This window comes from Cupressus sempervirens, chromosome 4, assembly GCF_028749045.1.
Source record: "Cupressus sempervirens isolate cs-2001-9-10 chromosome 4, ASM2874904v1, whole genome shotgun sequence".
Lineage (NCBI taxonomy): Eukaryota > Viridiplantae > Streptophyta > Pinopsida > Cupressales > Cupressaceae > Cupressus > Cupressus sempervirens.
The window spans coordinates 98,423,976-98,451,583 of NC_143121.1; the positions used below are offsets into that span (position 1 = coordinate 98,423,976).

Sequence of the window (27,608 nt, forward strand, 5' to 3'; positions counted from 1 at the left end):
CAAATCTATTGCACTTTAATTTTTGGGTAAATAAGGTTAAATTTCAACATGTACATATCTATATTTATCAATAAATTCCAAAAATCTTGTCCTAAAAACAGTCCTATAACACCAAATGAATTCAACCAATTATAATGGACATAAATATTTTTCATAGTATATTAAATTGATATAAAATATGCAAACTCACAGAAAAATTGAAATGAGATAAAAATAGTTGAATTTAATTAGTTAATATGCTTCAAACTAATTAAAAATCATTCAAAGCGAATACAATAGTACTTTGCAAGTACAATAATAAATATAATTATATGTACAATAAACAAAAAGAAAAGAAAATAATTATTAAACTAACACGTTTATTATTGAAAATAAAAATAATTATTTAAAAATATTCATATACTATAAATTACAATAATTCAAAATATTGACTTCTTCACATAGTATTGTGGTTGAGCAGTGATAATGCTATTATAGTCACTATAGCTCAAACACTTGTTCAACATTGTAATGGTAAGGTAATAATAGTCCTTAATCATTTCATATAGATATAAAATTTGCTTGTGAAGACTAAAACCTGATACCATGTCTGAGCGTAGGAAAAGCTGTCAGTGGCAAAGCTTTTTGTAGAGTAATAATATATGTGTCAGCCACGTCTATACTTGCCTCACTATTCAGAGGAATGGACCAAGTGAAAGCTTGCAGCATTGATCCCACCACGAAAGGAATCAGTCGGTGTGCCAGAGAAAGCCCAATGCATATCCTCCTTCCTACTCCAAATGGTATCAATTCAAAATTCTGCCCTTTGTAATCAATGTTGGATTCCAAGAACCTCTCTGGATTGAAATTTAAGGGATCTTCCCACACACTCGTGTCTCTCCCAATGCCCCATGCATTCACAATCACTTGTGTATTCTCTGGAATTAGAAAACCACTAATCTCACAAGGCGCATCTGATTTTCTAACTATCAGTGGAAAATGAGGGTGTAATCTCAACACTTCCTTCACTACTGCTGGAAGATATGGGAGATTTGTTATGTCTGTCTCCTCCATTCTTCTCTCCAAACCCACAACATCATCAAGCTCCGCTTGGGCCTTTTCCATCAGTGTTGGTTTTCTCAGAAGCTCTGTCATCGTCCATTCAATTATTGATGAAGTTGTGTCGATCCCTGCAATAAACATGTCCTGACAAAAACGGAATTTGGGCAGGTTTTTATGAGTCGTGGTTCACAAAAATGCATATATCACGAGAATGAAAGACATGCTTTGTTGTCCTTGCACCACCATTGATTTATATATCATGAATAACCATTCATAAAAATAATCTTTCATGAAAATAAATAGTTCATTTAATACTTAGTTGAATTCTAAAACTGCATCATCGAATCTTGATGACAATACACGATCTAATAAAACATACAAAAATCTGTAAGATTTATTTTCAAGAATTGACATCTTCAATATATAATAAAATAATGTCTGACATTATAAAAAATAAATCATAGAAGATACTAATTATTGCTATACTATTGTATGGAAGTAGATAGTTGATTTGTTATTCCAGATTTGATTTTCTATTTATATCATTCTTAAAATAAAGATGAAGATGCTTTGATTTTCTAGTCATGAATAGTAGAAGCAGATGAAAATGTTTTCGTTAATAATTATTAATTCGATTGTGCTTAAATACTGGTATTTCAAAGTGTTCTAATATTTTTAAACTGTGATATTGCTATCATAATTCAATTGTGTAATTTTTAGATTCAAACTTCTTGACATATATTTCATGAATCAACTTATTTCTTTAAAATAAAAAAAGAAATACTTAACAACACTAACCATAAATAAATGAATTTGGCTCTAAAACTACAGAGTTAAATTATGATTATAATATTACAATTTAACTTATGATAAAAAATATCTGTTACCTTTAAACTTTCAAAATTTAAATACAGAAAGGTAAACATTGACATCAAACGTACCAATGTAGTAGGTTGAACTGATTTTTTTTTCCCTACCTTTCGTAAATGCTTCATAATTTGACTGCCAATTTATTAAATTTAGTTACGTTCTAGTATCTATCATGATATAAGTCACAAAATAGCTTTTACTCAAAGTGGTCCTGGTTTTGCGTCTGTAATTGTGCTGAAGCAATCCCTAAAACTTTTATGCCTTAAATTCGAAAATAGCTTTATCTGAAAGTGGTTGCACAATAGGCAAACGTTTCAGCATCTCAAATAAGCTCATATGACTCAAAAGTTGAAACCGATCGACAGTGTATATATATATGAGAAATGTTCGCAATGCTGCTGGGGAAAGGAGCTCCATAAATGTAGAGGAAAGGAAAGACGAAAGATTAGCTTTAATTCTTCACTCATCTATCGAAGTCCATTTGAATTATTCATTTTGCTAGGATATTATATTTCTATTGGACTTGTAGAGATATTATATTTCTAAATTTTTGTACTGGTTGATAATAGCATGATGGCATTGCTATTATTCCATGTTAAAAAGAGTTACTTTATCAGTTCTATGTTGGATCTAGTTAGGTGAAGTTTATAAAATGTTTAGTTTGTTTGTGCCTGTAGGCACTGAGCACTGTGTGCTCTGTTTTGAATGGATTATTGTAAGAGTTGATATACAAGGTATTTAAGATAGTTATGACAGATAAATATTTCTTTCTTTATGCTGCAAATCTAAGAGGAAAACTTCTAATTGAAAGAGTACCAATATATTTAGAATTATATCTATGATCCACTATCGGTATGATTGTAAGTTCATGAAGTCGACCGATGACAGATTACATAATACGATCTAAAATGCTGATGACAAATACAAGATCTAGAAATAATGACAAGAAGGTTGCAAATAATAAGTCTGTTATCTTTAACAAAATTAAATACCAAGTTAGATTTTCCTAATGTCAAATCATTATGGATAATATGTCTTACCATCATGACTGCTTTGATGTTCTCCAGAGTAAGTTGTGTGCCATCTTCTCTCAAGTCCAGCATTACATCCAGAAAACCCTTCTCTTCATTACTGTCGAGTGGCTTATCAGCCCTTTGTGCTATTCGCTCCTCAATGATCATGTCAAACATGTTATCGAAGCCTTGGGCCAAACTCTTAGCTCTAGCATTCAGCCCCTGAAGATCAAACCTCTCGAGAAAAGGAAAAAATCCTGATAAATCAGGAACCCCTGCTAACTCGAGGGCTTTTTTAACCATGCTCCTAAACTCTGCAGCTCGTGCAGAGCCCGTTTCAAACAATTTTTTGCCACAAATCATCTTACCCATAATGCTAAGAGAAATCATAAAAGCTCTTTCCCCAATCTTCACACCATACCCTTGTTTACAATCCACCATGATCTCATCAATAGTTGTAAACACCTCATCTCTTCTCAAATGCTGCAGAGGATCCAACCTTCTGGTGCTAAAAATCTGTGTTGGAGATCCTTCTAAGAAAACGCCATTGAGGGCCATAAGGACTCCATAATAGACTTGTGCCTTGGTAGGAAAAAACCCTTATAACTGTATTCATTGGCCTGCTTGAAAAGCTCTGATCATTGTTTTAAAGTACTTCTCTTACCATGGATGGAGATGAAACAACAATTGCTGTCTGGATGTCTAATTTGATTGTCATGAGAGGCCCATATTTGTGTGCAAGATGGAGAAGAGATTGGTGGGGATTTCCCCCAACCTCAGGAAGGTTTCCAATGATGGGCCATGCGGGAGGACCTGGTGGTAATGATAAACTCCTTTTCTTCTTCAGAAAAATGAGGAGTATGACTAGTAGTACAACTCCTGCAGCTAGAAAGTATGATGATGATGAAGAAATAGTGATTGAATCCATGGCAGAAAAGGATTCACTGAATTGCTAGCTATGGGAGACAGAAAGCTTTCAATGGTCTCTGTCTCAAATGCTTTATATAATTATATAAAACCATTCAATGCATTGCATCTACTCGAAAACCCAATAATTTTTAGAAGGTACAAAATTTGGTATATGCTAATCTGTAACGAAAAAAAATACTAAAGATGAAAGAAAGTCAAATTTTTTTTTCTCAGATTCACAAAAATATAGTAATTTTTCTTCAATATGCAGATCATGAAAATCAAAGGCAGAAATCTTCAAAAAAATTCATGATGTTTTGAATGTTTTGAAAATTGGTCAACCATACATTTTTTTGGCGGATAGCCACATATACAAAATATCATATCAATTTTATAAGATTTTGGATTTGTTACAAAGTATAATGTAAAAGAAAATATTATATTTGTAATTATGCTTTTGAATAAAAACTATGTATATCACTATTTCTATAGATTATTGTAAAATGTTTTTATTTTATTTTATATATGTGTGTATGTTTGAATCAATGCTTGAGATCAATTTTTTTAGGGTAAAAGTTTGAAAATGGAAAATATATAAAATATTAAAAATTAAAGATTTAATAGACAAACAATTTTTTACATAAATAATTTTTTTAAATAAAATTGTACTATTGTTCTTCTACTCTTGCTAACAACGATAATGATGGATAACTTTTATCTTGCTAACAATTCTAATGGTTGATAACATTTGTTCTTACTAACAACTCTGATGAAGGATAACTTTTCCCCTTGCTAACAAACCTAATGATGGATAACTTTTCCTCTTGCTAATAACATTGATGAAATTTGAACCAAAATATTAATTAAAAAAGATATGCATAGATTTAACCAAAAGATTAAAATGCAACATTATAGATTGTGGGATCTTAATGTATCTTATTTTAAAACATTACTACAAAATAATGATACTTTTTGAAACTATATAGTTTACAAATTTTTGAGAGATCCATTTTAATTTTTTAAAATTTTATTTAATTATAATCTAAAAATATTATACATTTAAAATAAATTTGTAATAGTATGAGTTGTGTGACTATCAAATCATTTTGGAAGCTTTCATATATTTCTTTGCTAAGACTATTAGAAGCTTTCATATCTTTTGAAAATTGGTCAACCATACAGTTTTTAGGAAGATAGCCACATCCACAATATATCATATCAATTTTATAAGATTTTGGATTTGTTACCAAGTATAGTGTAAAAGAAAATATTATATTTGTAATTATGCTTTTGAATAAAAACTATGTATATCATTTTTTTTTAATAGATTATTGTAAAATGTTTTTATTTTATTTTATTTTATATATGTGTGTATGTTTGAATCAATGCTTGAGATCATTTTTTTTTAAGGTAGAAGTTTGAAAATGGAAAAAATATAGAATATTAAAAATTAAAGATTTCATAGACAAACAAATTTTTACATAAATAATTTTTTTTAATAAAAGTGTACTATTGTTCGTTTCCTCTTGCTAATAACCACAATGATGGATAACTTTCATCTTGCTAACAATTTTGATGATTGATAATATTTGTTCTTACTAACAACTCTGATGATGGATAACTTTTCCCCTTACTAACAACCCCAATGATGGATAACTTTTCCTCTTGCTAATAACATTGATGAAATTTGAACCAAAATATTAATTAAAAAAGGTATGCATAGATTTAACCAAAAGATTAAAATGCAACATTATAGATTGTGGGATCTTAATGTATCTTATTTTAAAACATTACTACAAAAAACATGATACTTTTTGAAACTATATAGTTTACAAATTTTTGAGAGATCCATTTTAATTTTTTAAAATTTTATTTAATTATAATCTAAAAATATTATACATTTAAAATAAATTTGTAATAGTATGATTTGTGTGACTATCAAATCATTTTGGAAGCTTTCATATATTTCTTTGCTAAGACTATTAGAAGCTTTCATATCTTTTGAAAATTGGTCAACCATACATTTTTTAGGAAGATAGCCACATCCACAATATATCATATCAATCTTACAAGATTTTGGATTTGTTAACAAGTATAGTGTAAAAGAAAATATTATATTTGTAATTATGCTTTTGAATAAAAACTATGTATATCATTTTTTTTTTTAATAGATTATTGTAAAATGTTTTTATTTTATTTTATTTTATATATGTGTGTATGTTTGAATCAATGCTTGAGATCATTTTTTTTAAGGTAGAAGTTTGAAAATGGAAAAAATATAGAATATTAAAAATTAAAGATTTCATAGACAAACAATTTTTTACATAAATAATTTTGTTTAATAAAATTGTACTATTGTTCGTCTCCTCTTGCTAACAACCACAATGATGGATAACTTTCATCTTGCTAACAATTTTGATGATTGATAATATTTGTTCTTACTAACAACTCTGATGATGGATAACTTTTCCCCTTACTAACAACCCCAATGATGGATAACTTTTGCTCTTGCTAATAACATTGATGAAATTTGAACCAAAATATTAACTCAAAAAGATATGCATAGATTTAACCAAAAGATTCAAATGCAACATTATAGATTGTGGGATCTTAATGTATCTTATTTTAAAACATTACTACAAAATAATGATGCTTTTTAAAACTATATAGTTTACAAATTTTTGAGAGATCCATTTTAAGTTTTTAAAATTTTATTTAATTATAATCTAAAAATATTATACATTTAAAATAAATTTTTAATAGTATCAGTTGTGTGACTATCAAATCATTTTGGAAGCTTTCATATATTTCTTTCCTAACACTATTAGAATTAAACTCAAACAAGTTGTACTCTATTCACTCAGTCAAATCTAGTTGATAACATTATGACCTACTTCCATAAGTTATTTAAAAATGGTTTTATTTATTTTTTGAAAAAAGTAAAGTTCTAATTTTTTCTTTCAAATTATATTTACTCTACATATATTCAATATTTTTAATTAGATAAAACAAAAGAATAAATTATATTCAAAATAATGAAATTATTGAAAGTATTGTTATTGTTAAACAATGACGAACAAGACATAAACTAATATAAATTTTACTGCTTATATCTAAACTTATTAAATGTTTCGTTCTCTATTACTTTATCCTTTAACAACTATTTTGATATTGTAATATAATTTCGTTATCATTAAATCTACTTAATTATTTCCTCTCTTAATGCTCTATTTAGTTTATATACTTCCAAGTTCCAACAGAATAGCCTACTGATTTAGAAAATCAACCATAACCAATATCATGCACAAGAATGTTGTAAAGCTGTACAGAATGACAATATAAAACCTTGCTATTTCTATTGGCTGATTGTTCTTGGATTGCTAAATCTAGTCATAACTCTACAAGACATTATTATTAGGTAAAATGGTAAGTTAAACTTTCCTAAGAACTTATTCCTGGACTGCTAAATTTAGATATAACTTAACCATATAGGATTAAGGAGCCAATATTGTAGTCATTTACTTCAATGCTACAGTAGTGAGTTTCTTTTGTTTAAATTTTAATAAATAAATGAAATAAAGAAATTAATGATGATATGAATATATGAGAGACTACAGTTACCGTTCACAATAATAGAGGCGGTCATTGTGAACAATAATGAGCTTATTTTTAAATATGGTAATTGTCAAATAAGTTAAATTAGAACAATAATTAGCTTATTTAATATAGTTATGAACCACGTGGCTAACATAAATCATGTTCGCTGTAAGCTCAATATCAAATTTAGACCAATCAACCTAACTTGTTAGGTTCCAGTTGAATCTGGCTAGGAATGAGATGCTCAAGCCAGTCATGTTTTAATGGCTCGTCTACTTTATTGTTGTTAGTCAAAAGAAAATGAGTAGTCATATGATGGATCTAATTTTTAATTGTTCTTCAATATCAAATATGCCACCTTACTCTCTTATTCAAATTCTTCTTTATCTTATTAATACTAAATATTTCCTCCTTACGTTTTTAAATAGTTGCTGATCGTGAAATACGAAAATGTCAAATTAGTAGTCGAATCCGTTAAACATAAATGCAAATGCCAAGTCTATTCAATCAATTGTGGAAAGATGAACTAAAATATACAATATGAATAAAAATGTTAATATAAATTAAATGTAAATGTAAGTTGATGTAATGTTGCGTCATTTTCTTCTGTTTTCATGGTCCTTGTCTTTTTTAGGTTATCCAGCCACAAATTGAGCTTTTTATATGTGTCATTTTAGTAGCATTCTTAAAACTTTAATTAAATTTTATCTAAAATAAGTTGAGAGATATCTATTTTGAAGATAGGATTTTGTTATGAGTATAATGATTAACATGTTTATATTATATATCCTTAAAAAACATAAAATATAGCTTTCATTTGATCTTTTGCTATTACGAAATTATGTTTAAATTTGATATTTTATATATAAAAAGGTTAAATTGAAAAATCAACATTAACTTCTTAATATATTTCTTATTATATTTGATAGCTATATCTTTTTTAAATAATTTAGTATTTTTCTAAATTAAATTTGATTTGAGATGCATATAAATAGAAGACTTTTGGCAATATTATAAATGTTTATAGTTAAAATATATCTAGATTTTAGTATGTTTCTAAATTAAATTTGATTTTAAAAGGAATACTTTAGATGATAATTATTTTAAATTTGATTTCTAAATTTAATTTAGTATGTTTTGATATTCTTTAAACATGCATATAAAATTAAAAGAAATCAGTTCAAAGATTTATTTTCTTTGAAGCATTAAGTTATAAACTTCAAACAACTCTATCAAATTATCTTAATTAGAATATAGAAAATATTCACCATGATTTAATTCATTTTGGAAGAGTTCCTAAATTTTGGACTTGACTAAAATATCTAAATGTAAGACATCGTGCTATATGCCTCAAAAAATTAATTCAAGAATTCCAAAGAGGCCGATTGCAAGTAACCGAAGAAGATGAGGGTGGCCAAACACATTCAAGAGCTTTTGGACTCTGCCACTATTCTATGTCTATTACATTCTACTACCAAAAAATTAATTCAAGAATTCTAAAGAGGTCGATTGTAGGTAACAAAAGATGAGGGCGGCCAAACACATTCAAGAGCTTTTGGACTCTTCCACTATTCTATGTTTGTTACATTTTGCTAACCAACATTTCACTTAGTAATTGTGATTGTTGGAGAAATATTAAAAATATAAATATTAAAGATAGGCGTCAATTTTTTTTAAAATGGAAAAATGTTTACATTGATGAATGCTTCGACTATAGAAAGCCTCTCGACTTAATAAGTTTAAAAGAAAATAAATTGTGTCCTTGGTAAGACCAAATTTGTGCCTACATAACTGCTGCCTTCCTGCTAACCCCTAATCCTATAGACCACAAGTGCAATTCACTATCATGAGCAATTTTAGCTCTTCATTGAACAAGTCTAGCACCTAAGCCTAGAATTTGATGGTCATTCCTAACTGTTATGTGATTTGTTTATGATTTTTTGCACAAATTTAATTGTTGATATTTTTAATTTACAAATGATTTTAAATGTAAATATCCAAGGGTTGGGATGAGAGACATACCCAAGCCAAATGACACTCTGAGCACCAATAGTTTGGCAAGTCTAAGCCCTCCATTAGCTCTTTGCTTGTCAACTATTGGAATGGCAATGGTTCCCTATGGTCTTTGCCAGTTTTACTTCATGATGCAGTTGGGGGTGCTAATTTGTTAGCTGTTACCGAGACTCATGAAAGTCCTGCTCGGCCCCTTCCAGGTTACATAGGGTATTAGTGGCTTTCAGTTTACAGAGAGGAGGTCCGAGCTTCAGGTGGTGTGTGTGGTTCTGGTGGAGTTTCTTGTTTGATTAGAGATGATTTGTTTAGTACTACCACATTGGTTCTTTCTGACACTTATGCTAGATTTATGTGGATCCGAGTTGGAGGTACCAGTCACCGTCAGCAAGATATCTTCATTGCTGTTTATTACTTCCCACTGACTACCTCACCTTACGCCATTCATAGTGTTGAGGATGGGAACCCTTTTTCAGAGCTATTTGAGAGCATCTCCAAGTTTGGGGCTATGGGCGACATCATCATCTTAGGAGATTTTAATGCATGGACTAAAGATCTCCAGACCCTCCAATATGACCATGGGTCCAATTTGATTTGTACTACTGAGAGGGATCTTACTAGTATGGGGCTTCAGTGTTTATTCGAGGATCACAGTGGACCTCTAACTTGTTATGGTCACCACCTTCTCCAGCTCTGTGACTCCTCCAACTTGGTGATTCTAAATGGCCTCTCTTATTTCTCGAGTTCTGAGCTTTTTACGTGTTGGCCTCATAGTGGGGGTGCAAGTGTAGTGGATTACATCTTCATTGTTCCTTCCTTCCTCCCCTCCATCAAAAATTTTACTATCTCCCGTCTTCCCTTGGCTAATCATGCGCTTCTTAGCCTTTCGATTCGTGTTTCTTTTCACCCTTTACCACCCACCTCTAGTCACCTTGCTTGGTTCTGCCCCCACACTTGTTTTTGTTTCGAGGATAGTGATCAAGCTCTCTTCATTTTCCATTTGAGAAGATTCCTCTGCCTAGCTAGTTTCACGGATCACAGTCAGGTGTCCACCATGTTTCACTCACTAGCTACCGTGATTTGGGAGTTAGCTCTCCTCTCTATCCCTCATCACTCCATTTCTAGTACTCACAAATCAGCTCGATGAAATACTTGTCCCATGAATTAGTGGTTTGATGATGACTGTAAAACTTTCCACCGCTCCTTACGCTTGGCTTTTGATACTCATTCCCCTGCTTTCACCAATTTATGGCTCTCTTACAAATGCTTTCTTTGCCATAAGAAGCGATTATTTATTGCTTCATAGGTCAGATCCCTCCAAGACATGCTTATTCAGTATCCCAAGTTGTTTTGGTGCATCATGTTCCCCAGGCGTAGCCAACCCTAGTCCACCCCCGACTGTCATCTCCTTACTTCCCATATCTCCACGTTGTATGACATCCCGGGTCAACTCACACCCCTTCCCAGCTCGCTCCCTCATTGTCACTTATTCTCCACCTCCAGCATTTATGAGGCCATCAGACTTATGAGATGCGGTAGGGCAGCTGATGAGGAGGGTTTTCAGGAAGATCTCTTCAAACTCAGTACCATGATCTTGGGCCCTTATCTCTCTACTCTCTTTAATAGAGTGGTTTGTTTTGGTTTTTTGAACTCTTGGTCCAGACACATTATTCACCTGATCCATAAGTCTGGGCTAACCTCTGATCCCGAAAACTATAGGACCATCATGATTGGGCATACATTTGCCAAACTTTATGCTACAGCTTTGAATACTATTTTATCCAGTGAGTTTGATAGGAGGAATTGCAGGGCTAAGGGTCAAGTAGGATTCAGGATAGACTTCCAGACCATAGATCATATCTTTACACTACTAGCTATTATCGAGGAGGCTCGACATCACTCAAAGAAAGTCTACTATTGTTTTGTGGATTTTTGTAAGGCTTTTGATTCCATCCCCAGAGTAGCCCTTTTTCAAAGACTGAGAGATATTGGTATTTCTAAGATCTTATTGACGGTTATTATGAGGTTATATGAGACTATGATTGGTAGACTCAAGACCATAGAGGACCTCTCTAATCCTATCCAGAGCACCATTGGGGTGAAGTAGGGCTGCCCTCTCTCACCCACCTTGTTCAGGATCTACATTGATGAACTCGAGGCTTTTCTTAGTGACTCCTCACTTCTAGGTGATGGTTTTCATCTACACCAGGTATTGATCTCCATCCTTCTCTTTACTAATGATGTGGTTCTTCGGGCTTCCTCTCCTGAGGGTCTTTAGAGGCTTTTAGATAGACTTTCATCTTTTTGTGATATGAGACAGCTGGTTGTGAACCTTGAGAAGACTCGGGTTATGCTCTTCAATGGTCTGAAGCCTTCACATCTCCATTTTCACTTCCATGGTCAGGAAGTTGAGATTACATCATCTTACACATGCCTTGGGGTTAAGTTTTCTAGATCTTGTTTCAGCTTGAGATTAGCTATTCATCCTCAGATCAGTAAAGGGTAGGGTTCCCTTGCCATGCTCAAGAGACAGTGCTTCAGACACCACTTTCAAGATACATCGTCTAAGCTATCCCTCTTGGATTCCTTAGTAAGACCCACAATGCTCTATGGTTCGGTGGTTTGGGGTCCTTCTCTTTTAGACTCAGATTGGGCCAAGATTGAGAGTACCAAGATTATGCTCCTCCATCGAATTATCAGATGTCACGGTTCTACCCCCCACAGTATTATTTTGGCCAAGTTCGGTGCTCACCCATTCAGACTTGCAGCCATTTTTGACTTGATCTAGTTTCTCCACCATCTTTGTGGCTTTGTTGACTCGGAGGAGGGCAAACATAGATACCCTCATTTAGCTTCCTGCTCTTCAGTTGCTATTGCAAACTTTGATCCTGCCACTAGAGCCTGCAGTTGGTACGCTCAAGCTACTATCCTACTGAGTTCAGTGGGGATTGACATTGATCATCTTCCTCCCTACTAGTTCTCATTGGATGCCCCTGCTCATCTACTCCCTTCTCAACAGGAGTTGAATGTGCATGTCAGACTTGACATTTATAGGAAGTATATCACACGGACCTAGGTGGATCCTCTAGGGGGACTACATCCAAGGATGGCTTTCTACATTGAGCACTTCTTAGTTATCCAAGATTAGATTATTGTACGCCCTGAGTACTTACATAGATACTGGAATCACACCCTGCATATCTCCCTTGGTTCTTTTAGGGTGGGCTCTCACAAACTCTGGATTCAGGTCGATCACTATATTGCTAGAGAGGATCAATTGTGTACACTTATTACCTTAGTAGTGGCAGAATCTAAGATTCATTTTATTTTTAGATGCCCCATATACTATGAGATTAGAGGGAGATTTTACTATCTATTTAGAGATTGCAGATCCCTCTCAAAATTTTTTAGGTACATCGATCAACATTGCATTGCACTGTATGTCCGCAAGTCCTTACAGCTTTGTGACCATACTTTACAACTTTTATTTCCCAGGAGTCAGACCTAGGAACAACTTATTATGACCTTCTTCTCACCCTTAACTCCAGCTCAGGGTGTGAAGCGATCGTATAGTTTCCCTAGCACAAGCTGTTCTAGATTGGTGAGACCCCATAGGGGACCTTTTTGCCAGTGACACTCCTCTTGTAGCACTCAGCTTCATCACAGGGCTTCTGGTAGTTGCACAGATCAGTCACTGTTGGACTTTTTCCCTATGAAGATAGATACCTAATCTTTTCCATGATGTTTCCTATTTTCTTCTTCTTTTGTTGTGCTTGTTCTTTTTTGGACATCGTTTGGTGCTCCGTTTGTCTGCTTTTTCCTTGTTGTAAGCGTCCAGTCCCATAGACCTACGTTGTGGCCTTTTGTTGGACATTAATAAATTTATCTTATCTTATCTTATCTTATCTTATCTAATTAATAATACATAGGTTAAACATAATAATTATATATACACATTATGCAAAATTTTAAAAATAATATCAATTTGTTATATATGCATTTGCTATGTTGATAGAAAAAAATATAAAATTAAAGAATAGTTATATTTTTTAATAAATTGAAAAGTTATTATAAATCAATAATATATATAAATTTTAATATTTAAAAATTCCACATTATTGTAAATATACAATAATTACAATGCAGCTAGAGTCCCTATGTTTTGTCAAAAATAGACAATGTTAAAGTTGGCATTCAATAATTGTAACATCATCACACATATATAGTTGAGAGAACCATCACTTACCATTTTTTTTGAGAACTGTAATTGTTCAAATATGAGCCAACCAATTCGAAGTCAATTTGCATAAATATTTTCTATCAGTATAAATGTGCAACGATATATTCGTGTGAAGTTGTCTAAATAATGTTTTCATTTCACACGAAGTTCTCAACGTGAACATATTAAAAAAAAATAACAATGTAAATTTATAATAAATAATTTGTAGTTGTTGATGGAGAGATTTTCTCATGTATGTATGAAAATAGGAATATAACTCTTTCCTATAGATTAAATAGTTAAGAACAACTTTAAAAAGAGATTTCGAGGAGCTACTATCTTTTGTGGGAAATGACATATAAATTTATGTTTTGTACAAAATTGAAGATTTTTATGGTTTTATGATTTGCATTAGTGTATGGTTGTGTTGATTTGGAGACCATTTAATCTTGTTGTTTTGATTTGAAAGTTGTGTTTGGCAGTTTTGAAGCAATCATTTTTCCTTGTCTATAGATTAACCTAATTATTTTCATGATCAAATGAAGATTTATAAATAGGTTTGCAAGATATGGAAGACAAGCAGCAAAGAGTTTTAAAAAAAAAAATTCAAATTATTTAAAGAGCCCTAGCCTTATCTTCTAGCAAATCTTTTTTTTTAATGGAAAAATTTGGACCATTTCTTGATTTATGCATGTAATCCTTGCATAGGGTTCATGCTACTCTTCTCTATAATGTTCCAATTTTATCAAATGTCTTTAAAGAAACCCAATTCATATTTTGACAATAAAATGAAAAATAGATTAGCAAATAAATATTATAAAATCTAGAGAGAATTAGTTTAAAGCTCAATATATTGATTTCAATTTGAAGTTTAAATATAATGTTAAAAAATTTACTTTGTAATAAGACTTTTTAATATAGAAACTTCATCTCCAAAATGAATACAATAAATTGACTTCAATTTTTTATATTTATTGATTAACAATTTAGAAAAATCATCTAATTTAATTACTTAATTAACATATTATTCATCTAGAATAAAAAGATATTAACCTAATTTAATTATTTAAACTTAGATGGTATTCAACTTGCATGATGTCTTGTAGTGAAGAAAAAAAATTACAAATGTCATATTGCCTATTTTTGCATCATACAATCTCCCAATATTCTCAATTCACATTTTATTCAAAGTATCAATTAAGTTTAATATACAAGCTATTATTAACCTAGAGAATCCATGAATGTTTGGCAATTTTATTTTTTCCTGACATGATGAAAGTACAAAGCTGGGATTTCATACAAATTCACCCTTCTAATGTATAGTAATGAAGGTAGATTTCTTCAAATTTTGACTCCCTATACCAATTGTTTTTGTCAATATATTACATTTACAACTTGAAGATTACAACCATAAACATCATTGTAACTCTTTGTTCTCATTTTCCATAATTTTATCAAGTCTAGGGATCCTAACTCTTGAGAGGCACTCATACAGAATATTTCTTTCAAAAATTTGGAACAAAAGTTTTTGCAAAAATTTAGAACTAAAGTTTCTGTAGAGGAGAGTATACAGAAACAAATTTTTGAAAGCCCTAAATATTGTTTTGTTTGTTTAGAACATCTCCAATTCTTAGTCAATCCTCATAGCCCTTGTTTTCACTATTCTAAATTTCAAAAATTCATTATGAAAATACTTTGAATTGTGTCTTCACCATTGCCATGAAAAGATTCATTAAAATCCACAATCATTTCACCCTTATTCTAGGTTTTCTTTCAAGCTCAAGATTGCATGTCATTCAAATAATCTAATAGGATCTTACAATCAAGGGTTAGGAATCTAGCCATGAGCTTAAAATTCCCCTCTCCCAATGTTAAAATATTAGGGTTAGTAGAGGATCATAGGGGTAATGTACCATGTCTCTCGATCTTAAGATATGTTATATGGTTGTATCAATGCAAGTGTTCAAAATGAGGTGTATGATCTTATGACTCCCCTTGTGTTGTGTCATCTTAAGTATTTGATGTAAGGGTTTAAAATCAAATTGTACAATGTTAGGAAAAACAAGTGATCATTGTAGTGCATTGCCCATTTCATTTTTGTAACTCATCTTGATGGATGCAACCTTGTTGATCTTTCTTTGTGAAGAGATCATGATTGAGACCATGAGTGGTCTACAACATTGAGGTAATTTGATTTATGTTATTGTATCAATTGATTTGATTATGCTTATGGCTGATTTATGATATTATAATGTGTTAGATGGTTTCATTGAGGTTTATGCTAGTGGTTACCAGGATCAATGTGGTAGCATGATGTTGTTCTATGATTACCCTGAGATGTGTGCAGAGTTTGCACTATGTAATATTATCCTGTTGCACTAGACTAGCTTCCTGTAGCAATGGTTAGTCATGTATATGACTATATTCTCTTATGTTTTTTAAGTGCCTTTTCATGTTGTTTAAAAAACCATTATCAAATGATTAAATAATTAGAAATGAATTGTCCATGTTAGATTATAATGTTTTTTAGTTGATCATATCTGCATGATGATGCTTTCTTTTGAGATAAAACATGTTTTATGATGATATTTGGTTATTCAATATTTAGACATATCTCTGTTTATGTTAGATGTGGATTTGATGCTATGGTTATTCACTTCATTCTTACCTTGCAATTCTTTATGTGAAAGTGAGTGATGTAAATGGATTATTTCATTATATAAAATAAATGGTTAAATTAGGTGATTTAATGCATTTATTTATTTAATTATATTGTTATATGCAATTGCACTTGATCATATGTTTTAGTGTGTAGGATTTATATCCCTGGTAGTGGCACATGGAGTTAGTGATACAATCATTAATATTGTACCAATGTCATCCATGGTCGACGTATCCTATTTTATCATGTAAATTAAACCCTATGGTGATTTAATTAAAGCCAGACTCATTTTCATTATGTGATTAGACTTATGAATGTGTCTGTACATTTACAGGTTCACATTATTGTGAAATTGTTAAGGAATTATGTGATTTTGGTTTAATGGATTTTTGGGCTTGATTTTATTTAATTTTAATTTCTAGCAGCTTTTCCATAGATGAATTCCAATTATTTGGAATAGTTTATTTTAATTTGGATTAATTCAAGATTTAACTAGTCCTCCTAGTTATTTTCCCTAATTGATTATTCACTCAAAAAGTGAATTATCCAAAGAGGAAATTAATTACTCACTTCTCACTTTTGAATTAGAAAGTTTGAAAGTAAAACTCAAAATCCTTAGGAAGAGGAGGAAAGAATCACTTCCTTCTCTTCACACTACTCTGTTAGTAATTAATGTTCACAATATAACTGGGGGGAGGGGGGGGGTGAATCATTTATATACTTATTGAACTCAATATCAACTTTAATCCAACTTAATCATGTGAGCAATGTAATCAACAATCATGAAAGACATATATACATAGTGACACCAGATATGTTGACTAGGGAACCCTTGATTAGAGGGAAAACCTTGGTGGGAATGATACCCACAAGATGATGTACTAATATAAATGTTCCTTGTGAAAGGCTAGACCCTGTTAGGAGTCTAATTAATCACATTCAATACATATGAGTCCCTCTTAGGAGAGTTTGAATCCCTATTAGGAGTTGTGGAAGGCAATTGAATCCACTATTAAAATAGCTTTAGGATCAAATCAATGAACCCCTTGTCCAATTGATGTCAGTACTATTCCTTTTAGAATAATAGATGTGAAACAAGCTTTTACTTCTTCCTCTATTTAGTATGTCAAACTTCTTCTCCTTTAGACTATGCAATCAGATCTAAAAATCTGTACTCAATAATAATAACCCTTAAGGTCAATTACATGCATAGGGGAGTCACTCTACTTTTGTAGCACTCTGTTGTTCAATAATTCATAAGTATTATCTACTCTCTATATGTTAAACATGGAAAACATCTTTCCTTTATACCATGCTCAATAATAAATCCTTGAGTTGGCTTCCCACTTAATTATAATACGTTAATTAAATGAATACACATATAATTAATGTTTTCAGCTCACATTTATAAATAGACTTTTACACATGCAACTTCTGTACATGTCCACTCTCTGACATCATCAAGGACTAGTATACTATCTTTAGTTAACTACACAACCTTTCAGTGCATTTGTGATGAACTACATCAATCACACAATAGGAGCTGCTTTCATAATACTTTGTTTCCATATGGGTCTCTATAGATTAATAACATCTTCTGTACACTGTCAATTGAGGTCCTGTGCACTTACGCTTGTAACAAAGACATACTATAGTATGCACTCAAAACTATAAATTAACAAATAAGTAATATATTGTTCTTAATACAAAAATCACAGTTTTCTTCTTTTTTAGTCTCTACAAACTTACTACTATGTTGTCATCAATGACAAACATAGTCATGAATACATCATATCAATGTTCTGTAATACTCCCCCATAGGATCATCATTCATGTTAACAATCTCCCCCTTTGGCATTGATGACAACATAGATGAAAAATAGCTAAGTTCCAAGAATACCAAATATACATCTTCTTCATCAATTGCTTCCTCATTTCTTGCTTAATCATGTTCTCATTTCATCCTCATTAAACTACATAGAATGTTTTTCATGTCACTCTCTCCCCATTGACATAAATGTCAAAGGTAATAAACAAATGGTTCAATTTCTCAAAGATACAATAATTTACTAGCATGACCACAAGCCAGTCCATTGCTTTATAAATCCAAAAACAACTCAAGTCTCTAGAGACACTATTACATACCAATTACTAATTACCAAGAGTCCTTTGCTGACTCTGTTCATCAAAAATACTCCCCCATTGAGGAAGCATCAACATTTAGTCCAGTCTAACAATGGTGCTCTGTTCCTTGGATTGATCCACTTTTGCATCTTCTATTCTGTAGTAGGTAGGGACATAACCTGAAGCATACCTCTTAGGTGCTCAAATTTGTCCTTTGGTAAGGCCTTTGTGAAAATATCTGCAATCTGTTCCTTAGTATTAACATACTCTAGTTTGATAAGTAGGAGATAACTTCAACAATGAGTCAAATTGTGATATTGCTATCAGGATTTAGCTGTGTGATTTAAAGTCAAACTCATTGACCCATGTTTCATGAGCAGTAATTCAACATGAATCTATCTCTCATGAGAATAAATGAAACACTTAGCACTCATTGGATCTAGGTGATACTCATACGGGTGAAGCACTGGGACATTCTGGAAGGTCACCCATCCAAGTACTACTCTAGCCTGAGCACACTTAACTACTCTAGTCTAATTTCTTTCTCAACAACTTTCTCTCTCAACACATGATACTTTATAGAGATGCGTGTAGTCTTAGAATATAAATTACAATTTTTAGACATATTAATTATACTTGTGTTATCAAAGTAAATGATAACAGGTTCTTTTAATGTAATTCCAATATCCTTTATCATCTTCTTCATCTACATAACTTGATTATAGTTTCTTACTACTTCAACTCTTATTTCAGGTATGTCACTCTATTCTTCTCTTATTTCTTCAATTTGCACATTATTTTGCAAGTCATTGTTAGCGATGACTTCCATATTTTCATGGTTAGCCTCTAGATCAAAAATAGTTACCAAAACTATCTCTTTTTCTACTTCCTTTTTCTTAACCAAACAATCAGTCAAGAATTCTTCATCTTTATCATAAAGAAAAATCTTTCTATCTTTTCTCAATCTCTTGGACATTTACTTGAAAAATGACCAAATTTTTTACATGTCCAACAAACAAGAAACTTCATACCTTTAGGTTCTCTCTTTGTAAGTAGATCAATACCTTCCTTTATCTTTGTATCACCTTCTGTTCTAGATCTATCTTCCCTTGCACTATAGTTTCTTTGTATGTAGCAGAAGGATCCTAGATTTGTAAACTCAATATTCTATTCTTTAGTGAAATTTGATAACTCACCAAGAATTTTCATAAATTGTCGTGTCAAAATTTCTTCTGTCAAATGTAGGACTTTCTCTTTTGAATATGTTTATATGAAATACATTACCTCTAGTTCTTGTACTAGTACCAAGAAATTTTCCTTCCTTGTCCTTGATGATGCATGTGTCATTACCAAAATGTAATTGGAAACCCTTGTCCACAAGATGTCCAACACTTAACAAGTTATGTTTTAGTCCATCAACAAAGTAAATGTCATTAGTATTTATTTTACTATCAAGTGTGATAGATCCAATTCCTATAATGTAACAGGCTACATTGTTCCCTACTCTGACAATCCCTCCAATAGGACTTTTGAATTTGACAAATTTTCTCATATCACTAGTCATGTGATGTGAAAAACTACTATAAATGATCCAATATTTCCTTTGATCTCATGAAATCAACATACTTTCTTCTCTAATCTCTTTTTCAAGATCGTCCTCCTTTATAGCTATGAATCCCAATTCATCTTCACTTTTTCTTTGATAAGATTCTTCTTCTTCTTCTTCTTCTTGATTAGCATATAACCAATTTCTAGGTCTTCTAGGTTTGAATCTTCCCTTATAATTCCTTTCTCTTTTAGGAAACTTAGATGCATAATGACCATATTCATTGCATGTCCAACACTTAAAGATATTCTTACCATCTTTTTCTCTTTCCACAAGAAGAGCTACTCCTTTGATATTTTCCTCAACAATTTTGTTGCTACTAGAAATGTCTTCTTGTGCTTTTGTATTATTTCCTAGACTTGGTTTAACACTTAATGCAATGAATTTCATCTCAACTTTTACTAATTCTTTAGATTGTTTTAGATTGAATTCTACAACTTCCAATCTAGCAAGCAATGTTTCTTTAGTGAAATTTTCAGTTCAAGGTATCATCGGTTGAGTCATCTATGTTATTGTGTTGAAAGATGGTATTAGGATTTTCAAGATCTTCCATATTACTTTATCATCCAATTTTTTTCCTTCATAATATCTGATTCCTACAACAATATCAAATATTCTATCAATTTAGCTTATTATAGATTCATCTACAATCATTCTAGCATCTTGAAATGCACAATGCAAGTTTTATAGTCTTACTCTTTTTGCATGTGTATCACCCTCATATTTAGAGAAGTTATGAATACAATAGTCTACACTATGAACATAGTAAAAGTTAGGAAAGACACAAAAATGACCCCTTATGGACTGTGGTTTGGTTACTCACCTACAATTAAGTATTTCAAATATTTTGGGAGTAAGTGTGATATCAAAAGAGATGATGATATTGGTAAGTTTAATGTGAGAAGTGATGAAGATATGTTTCTTAGTTATTCATTGAAAAGCAAGGTTTACAGATGTTATAATTAGAGAACTAAGACTATTATGGAAAGTGCAAATGTGAGAATTGATGAGAAATTTAGGGTACAAGAGAGAATAGTTGATTACAACTCATATGATGATGCTGTTACTAAGCCAAGGAATGATGAGGTATTTCTTGAGACTAACAATGATTTACAGAATGAAAGAGAGACAAGATAGGAACAAAGCTTGAAACCTTCAGTAGAGTTAAGAGTTGAGATAGAAACTCCTACTTTAAGAAAGAATATGATAAAGAATCACCCATCCAAGTAGATCATCAGAGGCAAAGACAAAGGTGTGGTGACAGGAAGTAGAGTCAATGAAGAATTATGCTTGATATCTCAAGTTGATCCTAAGAATGCAGATGAAGCATGTAAAGATGATTATTGGAAACAAGTTATGAAAGATGAATTAGATCAAATAGTAAAGAATGAGACATGGGAATTGGTTACCTAACTAGCAGAGAAGAATGTGATAGGAACTAAATGAGTATTTAGAAAAAAAATGAATGAACAAGGCAAAGTTTTAAGGAATAAAGAAAGATTGGTATTTAAAGGTTACTCATAGTAAGAAGAGATAAATTATGAGGAGACTTATGCTCCAATGGCTAGAATAGAAGAAGTAAGATTATTCTTAGCTTATATACCTTAGAAGAAATTCAAAGTGTGTTAGATGGATGTTAAGTCAACATTTCTAAATGGAGAACTTGAAGAAGTGTAGATTGATCACCTTGAAAGATGTCCTTTGACAGATGACAAAGACATAGTATGAAACCTAAGGAAAAAATTGTATGGCTTAAAGAAAGCATCTAGAACCTAGCATGCAAGGGGACACACATTTGACAAAGCTTAGATATAGAAAAGGTATGCTAGATGGTAAGTTGTATTAGAAATAAATTGATAATAGTTTGATCATTTTGGTAATATTTGTTGCTAATATCATATTTGTAAGAAATGATGAATAAAGTAAGAAGTTTGGTGAGGAGATGAAGAAAGAATTTGAAATGATTATGATAGGAGAAATGAAATATTTTCTAGGATTATAGATTGTATAGAATAAAGAAGGAATCCTTATTTCTTAGACTAATTACTTGAAGGATAAACTGAAAAGGTTTGGTTTGGAAACATGCAAACCCATTGGAACACCTATGGTAACTAGACACAAGTTATCTACCAAGGATGTGACACCTACTATTGAGTAGAAAAAGCATAGATATATGATTGGAGGATTGAAATATCTTACTCACACAAGGCTAGATATTGTTGCAATATTCTACGTTGATCCTAGAGAAGCACATTATGTAGTAGTCAAAAGGATATTTAGATATCTGAAGGGAAAATCTGAGTTTGGATTATGGTATGAAAAATCTAATGATTTTACTCTAATTACTTATATTGGTGTAGATTGGGAAGGTAGTATGGATGGAAGAAAGAGAAGTAGTGGTGGAGTCTTGTTTCATGGAGTAAGATTGGTTTCTTGGTTAAGCTAGAAGTAGGATTGTACATCACTAACTACAACATAAGTAGAATACATTGCAATAGAAAATAATTGTAATCAAGTCATTTGGATGAGGCAGATGCTAAAGGATAGAAATAAATGAACTTGTTATTATACATTGTGACAGCATAAGGATGGTAAATATGTCTAAGAATTTAGTGTTGCATTCTAAGACTAAGCACATTTCTATTAAGTATCATATGTTGACAGAGAAAGTTGCAGAAAATAAAATTAGATTGGAGTATGTGAACACTAAAGAGCATATTGTAGATATATTCACTAAGCCTCTCCCTAAAGAGACTTTTGAGGATTTGCGAGGTATGCTTGGGGTTATGTCCCTTCCTACATTATAGTAGAAGATGCAAGAGTGAATTAGCCTATTTGTAGCAATGCACAATTGTTGTCTGGACCTAATGTTGATGCTTCTTGTATGGCAGGGGGGTATCTGTGATGGATAGAGTCATCTATGACTCTTGTTAGATGTTGTTCTGAATAGTGTCTTTGGACACTTGAGCTAACAAAGAATAAGTTGTTGTAGAGTTTGATGTAGTAAAGTTGGATATCAAAATCTCTGACATTGATGTCAATGGGGGAGAAGTTTGGCATGAAAAATAGTATGCATAATAGTTGGAGAAGTTTGGCATGAGTACATTATGTTTAGAAGAAGTACAACATGGAATGAAATTTTGATAGAAATCGCATTGAGTTATATCAATGGGGGTGAATGATTGATGAAGAGGATTTGAAAAGATTAACATTCTTTTGTTGGTATTCTTGGAACTAGATATTTTTCATCTATGTTGTCATCAATGCCAAATGGGGAGATTGTTGCAAGAATGAATGCTAAATATTTTCCTATGGGGGAGTATTGTAAATATGTTACTACGATGATATGTTACATTCATGAATGAGTTTGTCATTGATGTCAACATAGCAAGTTTCTATGGTATCTAATAGAAGAACAAAATAAAGATCAAGTTGGTACAGATGACTAGTTCAGTATCATAACTATCTGAGTTTATGGGAGATAGTTCTTATATCTAGTATATTTAGTTAATGTTGGAAGAAGAAATGATAAGTCTAGAAGAGGTTATGTAAGTTTTGGTGATGTCTATTCTAAGATAGATTTTACAAAGGCATGTTCTAGTAAACATGTTATATCTCTTAATAGAGTTGATATTCTGAGGATCAAGGTTGAAGACATGAAGAAGACATGTTGATGATGATGTGGCTAAGTTTAATTGTCATAATTTTGAGTGTACAAAAATTTATTCAAGTTGCAATGCATAATATTTTTTTTATCACTAAATGCAACATGTTCTTAATGTGGTCCTATAATAATTAAATGAGAAGGTCTAACAACTAACTTAGGGAATTGTTTTATGGACCCATTATAAAGGAAGGATATTTTCCTTTATCAACGAAGACATATGGGTGACATAAATTGCATTGATGCAAAGTAATTATAAGCGGAGAGACAGAGTTGAATGCGAAGTTGAGCAGAGTAGTGTAGAAGTGAAGGAAACTTCATTGCTGAGGTTTTTTTGAGTGATTCAACGTTTCACATTTGGATTTGAGGTTCATGACCTAGTCTACAAGGTTTGATAGTGATTGGTCTGGTTGACAGAAAAAAGGAAAGAAGCACGCAATAGTTGATTGCATGTTTGAGCATTGATCTCTTCTTGTAGTTGAAGTTGCATGTTTGAGCAATGGATTCATCTTGCATACATTGTACTACAACTCCTAACAAGGTCAGAATCTCCTAATAGGGATTCAAAATCTCTTAATAGGGACTCTATGTACTAAATATTGTAATAGACTCCTAATAGAGTCCATCCTCTAAAAAGGAATATTTATGTTAGTACATCATCTTGTGGGCATCATTCCCACTAGGGTTTTCCTTCTGATCAAGGGTTTCCCTAGTTAACATATCTGGTGTAATTGTCTGTGTGCATTTTATTATGGTTGTTGTTTACTTTGGTTGAATGGTTAAGTTAGTTTAGAGAAAATAAATGTTTTAATTATCAGATAATTGATTCACCACCCCCACCCCCCCACTCTCAGTTATCTTGTTGGAATATTGTTTCTAATTGGAATGACTTAGAAAAAATTTTTAAAGATAAATATGGTGAAATAACCAATGCTAGCTTTATGTTGAATGAGTTCAAAAATATAAAAAAGAGGGAATATGAGTCTACCTTTGATTTTAATGTGAGATTTCAAAAATGGATGTATAGATTGTTCCAAGTAATAAGACTTGTTGAATATGTATGCCTTATCACTTACTTTACTATCTTTGATATTAAGATGGCATACACTTTAAGGGAAAAGGACCCTAGAGCACTAAGAGAGTCCTATAAGAAGGTTATAAACATTGAGAATAAAATGAAGGCCTTTAGTAAATTGGGAAGAAGGGATGTTCACCAAAATTGTTTAATCCTAGGAACAAGAAAGAAGGCGAAAGGCCTACTATAGGTAAAAAACCTGAAGAAGATACAACAGGTCAAGTGTTAAATCTGCAGAAAAATTTAATCCATTAGCAAACTAGGACAACAAGAAAAATACTAGTGACAAACATCACTTTAATACCCCCTAGAATAGGCAACCTAAATTGCAAAACTATCCTTATACCACTCAGTAGAAGGATGAAAAACCAATCCATAATCCCACTTAAGGAAATAAAGGTACACCAGATCCTTTACAAAGACATTCTATAAAAATGATTGATGATGTGCCTTCATTTATTGTATTCCAACCCCCTTATTCCCCTAAATATTGTCTATTGGTTTAGTCTTTCCTCTACAAATTAGCATGCACAATATTAGGTTGGATAGGAGGAAGAAAGCCATGAGGATGTAGGATTTAATATGATAAACTTATGTAATGGGGGTGAGGAGTCTTATTTGGAAGAATCTAAACATGATGTTGCAAATCAGAGAAATTCCTATCAATTACACCATTAGCAGGTGTTTTTAGATGATGAAGATCATGATGAAGAAAAGTTATGTAGTACATTGTCAAGTATGAATCACACAAACTTGAGGAAACCATCCAAAGAGGAGATTGATGGGATCACAATTGAGCTAATAGCTCAGGTTCAAAGAAACTACAACCTAAGAAACTTAAATGTCAATAATTTTGCAGGTAAGCCATCTAGCATCTTCATTAATGATACTACTCATAAATAAAATGATTAGAATAAGATAGAAGATCCAATGGTTGTGAAAATCAAGGATAGTGAAACCAAGAAGTGGGAGCCAAAAGAAAAGGCGTAGTTTCAAGGAGTTGAAATAGTCAAAGACAATGTACTAGAAAAGAAGTCAAGCTCTGATGTTATCAAGAAAGTGAAGGATCCTTCTACCCAAGAGAAAAAAATTAGAGGTAATTTTACCAAAACTTCTATGTATGATCATGTTGACATGATTGCTATGTTATCTCAAATTACTGTCAAGGTTTCTTTATCTAAAATGCTTAGAATGGAGGAGTACAAAAATAAATTTTTCTTGGTTGGGTGAGATAGGAAGTAGTAGTGTTGTTGAGCTAGAATGATCAATAGTACAATAGGTACAACTTTTAATGAAGGATATGTACTTGGAGAACTCTTCTGTGGCCTACCAACAAGATATTGATTCTTTATTTCTCATTCTAATCATAAATGAAAGAAATTTAAAATATTGTATGATTGACTCAAGGGTATGAAACACAATTATTCCTTTTAAAGTTATGTGAGACCTAGGGTTAGAAATAGATACCAAGCAAGGTAGGTGTAAAGAAATGGATGCAAGAGAAGTGCCTATCATAGGTACAATTAATGCCTTACCTTTTAAATTAGCTACTTACCTTGAGGTCGAAATGACCATGGAAGTCCTTTTAGTTGATATTCCTTGCCATTATGGAATGCTAGTTTCTAGAAAATGGAGTGTTGTAAATGAAGGTAGCCTACAATATGATTTTTCATATGCTACTTTTCATATAGGAGACAAGTCTATCAAAATTGATAGAGAGCCAAGGGTCACTTACATATTTGAAGATGGTATTGATAAGGATGGTACTTGTTTCCTAGATATTGATGTAAATACTTTTACAATAGAGCTAGTCATTCAAGAAACTTAAAAACCACCCCCATTGATTACACAAGATGTAACCAACTATTTGGATACATAGAACTTATGGACCATGTTTTTTGATGGAGAAAATTTGAGGGAAGGATCAAGAGCTTAGATAGAATTTATATGTCTAGAGAAAAAAATATTTAGGTATCCATTTACCTTGAAATTTACATGTACCAATAATATTGGAGACTATGAAGCACTTCTACTAGGATTTAAAGTTGCAACTAGTCTTGGGATCAAGAAGTTACACATTATTGGTGACTTTGAATTAGTTGTGTCTCAAGTTAGGGAGACATATTCCTCCAAGAACAAAAAGATAAAAACAATATATAATTGCTTTTGGGAATTAGATAGAAGCATTTAATGCCTTTTTCATTTCTTGGATGGATAGAAGTAATAACAAGATGACTAACTTGCTAGCTAATATGCCAATCAGTCGTAATGATGTATCATTTTCTGGTGTATCTACAATTGATTTTTAAAATTGGCTAGTTTTTGAAGATGATAAAGATATCTTGATTTTGTCTTCTTAATAAGGATAAATATCATGGTCAAGAATTGGACTGCAATGCTTTTGTAAAAATAGTAGATTGAAAGAAGACCATCTTTGGTCAAGAAATCTTGCAGCTAAAAACAAACAAGATACTTAAAGGTTTAGTGGTTCTTGAGTGTGCTTTTGATAATTAGCATAGAGTGCATATAGATACGAAAGATAAGAAGCCACAAGAGCTTGAAGAGATCAACCTTGGCACTACTGAATCTCCAAAAAAGGTATACATTGGTAAAATCTTATCTCCTACAATTAGGAAGTCTCTGATAAATTTGTTGAAAAGATTCAAACATGTTTTCGTATGGTCATATGATAACCTTAAAGCTTATAGAGAAGATCTTTTTCAATATATAATTCTCCTAAAAGGAGCTAAACCATTTAGGAAAAAATAGAGGCCTATAAATCCCAATCTAGCACCTAAAATGCAAGAAGAACCTATGA

The 27,608-nt window shown here is 31.8% G+C and overlaps 1 non-coding gene and 1 pseudogene across 1 annotated transcript; both read right to left on the reverse strand.

Annotated features, from left to right (window-relative positions):
- Nucleotides 1-570: 570 nt before the first annotated feature.
- LOC149560115 (geraniol 8-hydroxylase-like) lies at nucleotides 571-3,852 on the reverse strand (annotated as a pseudogene).
- A 10,469-nt stretch (nucleotides 3,853-14,321) lies between these two features.
- On the reverse strand, nucleotides 14,322-14,424 carry LOC149560116 (U6 spliceosomal RNA). Its single transcript, XR_016364314.1, has one exon. It is a non-coding gene; the product is annotated as a U6 spliceosomal RNA (small nuclear RNA).
- Between the last annotated feature and the right edge of the window lie 13,184 nt (nucleotides 14,425-27,608).